Source organism: Falco punctatus (genome assembly GCF_963210335.1).
Source record: "Falco punctatus genome assembly, chromosome: 5".
In the NCBI taxonomy this organism is placed as follows: Eukaryota; Metazoa; Chordata; class Aves; order Falconiformes; family Falconidae; genus Falco; species Falco punctatus.
This window is the reverse complement of record NC_137584.1, coordinates 45787089-45791863: the sequence shown is the minus strand read 5'-3', so window position 1 is coordinate 45791863 and position 4775 is coordinate 45787089.

Genomic DNA, 4775 nt, shown 5'->3' with positions numbered 1-4775 from the left:
AGACAAGGTCCTCCTTCCACCCAAGGGCTGGGCAAGGACTAGCTCTCATGGACAGGAAAAGCTGCGGATTTTCCTTGGCCACATACAGTACATGGCGGGGGTCAGTCTTACCCAATTGCTTCTCCAGCAGAACAGGCTCAAGTGACAGAAATGCTCTGCTTGTAGCACGTATTTGTCATCGACACTCCCAGCTCAGGCAGGCAGCTTAATTGTCCTTTTATCCCAATGTCTTGCATGAACTGCCAACATCACAGCCTCAGTGAAAAGCAAGTAATGTGAATGGATATGAGGAAAAAAAATATTTTACCTTGCAAGTTCCATTACTTCTTCACAACCTTGACCAAGACACAGTGGCCCACATAGTGATCATTGCACTGGGACTAGCCTACGGTTCAGTGCTGAAAGAGAAACTGCACAAAGCATTCTCTCACCAAACCACAAACAGGCCTTGACCAACCTGACCTGATGTTGAGGTCAACCCTGCTTTTGGCAAGTGGTTAGATTAAATGACCTCCAAGTATTCCTTCCAATACAGCTATTCAATGCTATTCTTCCAATAACTCCTTGTTGCATCTGACCATTTCTAGCTGTCCCACATGGGCTGCACATCCATCACAAAACCTTGCTGAAGATTCTTACTCTTTTCTATGCTAATCCCGAGCTATAATCACACCTCAAGGTCAGTTCTCATCTGTATTGCCCTTACTGCAATTAACAGGAATCCTGACAGTCTTTGGGGTAAGTTGAACTAGAGCAGGGACTGTTGAGTTCCCTACCACAGCAGTTAGTGGAGGGCTCACACTGTGCCTTCACACAGTGCAAAATTGGCCTCTTTTGGCAGAAGAACAAGTTCTTCTGCATATCAAAGGGAAATTGACAGGACATACTGGTGTCATGAATGAGTGGGGGAAGAAACCCCTCCTTTATTAGCCCTTTTCATTCTCACTCTGAAACAAGGGAATGACAAAAAGGCTGTGTGCATTCGTCATCCAGCCTCCAAAAAAAACAACGGTTGGAAACCAGTCTAGTAAAGGTCAGAACAGAAAGTGCTGTTTTACCAAAACTAATATTTGCTGTAAAAGTATTATATTTGCTGCCTACGTAACACTGAAATGAGGGCCATGCAGTTTGATTTGTCATGAAATGAGTGTTCAACACAGATGTGCTTTGAAAAGTCAGGAACATTTACAGCTAGTTAAGACATTTCAAAATATCAATTTAAGATGTAACTGTAAAAATACTTAGTATAATTTTTTAACCAGTTTGATGGTTTACATGAGAAATTCGTATGCTCCACTAAGATGGCAAGTGGTAACAGGCCTAGGGTCTGGCCCTTGAACCACTCTCTCCAGGAGACAAGATCAAATCATCTGCACCAGACCAACAGCCACCTGGCCCAGGAACCCCTCTCCAAGCAGTCACCATAAGCAAATATCTAGGGAAAAATAAGAATGAGAGAAGCTTGTTTGATTCTTCTCCTTAAGACTATCTCACCTTTCCCCTACTTCCAGCTCAGACTTGTCCTGAATCAGATAGGAGGGTTTATCTTTTTGCAGTAACCAATGACTCTCCTCTCCCAGTAATCGTTCAGTCTCCCTTAAACTTTTGGCACCCACAAAATCCTGTGGTAAACAAAGACTTGGCTTTTCAGGTCAGCCACTTGTTGTTTAGAGGACCCCATGTTTTCATTTGTTCTGAGTCTGGGTTGATTATCTTCATTTGATGCCTCTCAGTTCTCATATTAGCTGGGTTCTATCCCTATCTAGCCTCCCCCTGATTTTGTAAACTTCTAGTCTATCCACCCTTACACATCTCTTCTCTAGTCTAGAATATTCCTTCCTGTACAAAAGGCTTACCACACCTTGGATCACCATTGTTGCCCTTTTTGGACCTTTCTAAGTCTGCTATAACCTCTTCGAAATAAGAGAATCAGAACTGTACAGAAAATTCAGGGAGGAAGTACAAAAAAAGTATACAGTGGCACAATGTTCTGTTGTGTATCCCATCATGTTAATAACTCCTAATATTTGGTAGGTTTTTTAATCATCATAGCGTATTGACCACTACCAGTGTTTTCAGGTATTTGATACAAACCCAGATCCTGAATTATATTGTTCTGCTTCTTCAGCTCTTATCTGGGTTATTATTTTATATATGGAGTTATAATTGTTTTGTTCCTATGTGCATCCCTTAACATTCATCTGTACTGAATTCCTTGTGTAATTTTTTTGCTCTGTTACCTAGTCTTATGAGGTTCCTCTACACATCTTGATAGTTGGTCCTGCTCCTTACTAATTTGAACAATTTAATGCCATCAGCAAATTTTGGCAGCTCACAGCTGACCCCCTTTTTCAGGTCAAATTTAAATCTGCTGAACTGCACAGACCCCCAGGAACTCCTCTGGCGATTTTTCTCCACTGCAAGAACCACACATTTTCTCCAGCCCTGGTTTCTGACTTTAAACCCACGTAAGCATTTTCCCTGCTGTGGGATGGCCAAAAGTAATATTCTGGGAGGTGCAAGGGACCGTCCTCCACTCTGTGCTAAGCTTCAGGTCTTCAGTTTGTTCAGCTGGGCTCTGTCTCTCACACATTACATTCAAAACTACATCTCTGAATTCCTGTAACTACCTCAGTAATGTCTCTGCCCTGCAGACAGGAGATACACTGACTGCTTGCCTACACCCACTCCTCACATACCAAGTGCCTGCTAAATGAAAAGGGGGTCTACACATACACCAGTGCAATTTTAGCAAGATGCTGTTCTCCTGGTTTCAGGGCAAAGTATAACCTGGTGTGGAAGACAGCTGCAGAGATCTTTCCTGCTTAAACCTGACTGCCTGACACTAATCACTACACCAGTGATCAAAACCTGAGAAAAAAAGGCATCAGTTCTGCTGGTTGTTTTCATTTGCTATATGCCCTTCATGATGTGACCACATCGTTTTTCCGCAGGACTCTTCCCTTATTTACTGCACAGAATAGTTGGGTTTCACTTTGCAGTTATTAAATGTTTTGGTTTTCCCTTTATTTTTCGGTATGAGGGAAAATTTAATCCCTGCTCTGGAGAAAGAATTAGTCACTTCTTCCTGTGCTTTTCAAGGCTGTCATCCGTATCAGATCTCCAAGCATATCAGAAACATTCAGATGTCAAACAGGGAAAAATTCTTGCAGACCCTGCCAGAGTTTAGACGTGCAGCTGACTGCTGCCACTCGAAAGAGAAGCACAACCAAAAGCCAAACCTGGTTTACTACTTTTATCATCTGTGGCACTGGGAGAGATGGGACATTTTGCCCAAGGCTTTCCCACATGCCTCCTGACAGCAGAGGAACAGTAAAAGGAAAAAATCTTGACTTGCCATTATAGGCTCAGAAGTAAAGGCTGCTTTGTTGGACAGTGCTTTGGGACCTAAAACCTGACCTCTTTTGCCTCTCAACTTTAAAATACAGAGACATTAACGCTTCTCAAATAAAATATCACCAGACCTTTTTCCAGCATAGTCACAGCACTGTTTTCCACTGCAGCATCACAGCACCAAGGAGATGCTGTTTGGGAGGGAGTTCATCCCCCACTCTCAGCACAGCCACATCAAGTCTGTTGCAGCTTTGTCTAGCTCAGTCCCAAAAACCTTCAAATCCCCTCAAGGTAACTTTTTCTATACAGCATCACTCTCCTTTTTCCTCAGGTCCAACCTGAACACCCCATGGTGCAGTCTGTGGGCGTTGCCCCTTGATATGCTGCCTGACACTGCTCGGGGCAGGGGGGAGTGGCGGGGAGGATTTGTGTCCTTCATCTTTGGGGCTATTTTTTTCAAGCACCTGAGCACCTCAGCCTTTTCTGCATCAACCATCACTAGGCTGCCTCACTCATCTGTGACCAGATCCATATTTATCCTGAATTTCTTTAAGCAGCTAGCATACCTGCAGGATCCCTCCTTGTTACCCTTAAAGTCTGTCTCAAGTCTTTGCTCCAGCTGGGCTTTTGTCTTCTTGATTTTGTCCTTAGATGCTTTTATACTTTTTTTCTATTGTCTGTCCTCACTTCCATCTCCTGCATGCTCCCAGTCTCATCCCAGTTGTCTTGAAACACTGTTTTTCAAAGGCATTCAGCCTGAGGCAGACAGCTGGTATGGAAAATCACAGCCCAGTCATAGCTTCTGAGAATTATAAGTAACTGAAAGATCTTACAATGAGCAGGGTCAGGAAATTTTAATAATTAGTAACTCTAGCCTTCCCACCTGTAATTATTTACTGTTGCCTATTACAGCCAGCATTCAGTATTGCTCTGGCCACAGCCATATAATCCTTTTAAGAAACCCTGAAGTGTATTTGCTTTACTCAAATAAATACGACATTGATCTATCCTAGTAAATGAGTGCTAGCACTTGCTGTTTAATGTTATTGTATTATGTACCGCCATTTCTGCAGCCCTAGTAATTCTTACTTTATTTCTATTAATTTAATCTTCCTTTCCCCCAGCCACGCCTCATTTTATGCTCTCTAGCCTTTGCTGAGTTTCTATTTGGATTTTTATTCTAATAGCACTCGCCTTTATGCTGTTCCACTTTTTCTCATTTGACCTCAAGCTGTTCCCTGCCCATAAAGCTCCCCCCTCCCTTTATTTCCCCTGCTCCACCTAACACACATGCTGCTCCCCTGCATCTCTCTCACACACAGTCAGTTCCTATCTTCATCTTTCTTCTCAGACACAGCACTTCTGGCTTGACACAAGCTCTCACCCACACCCATTTTATTCCAGCACAACTCAGTGTCACA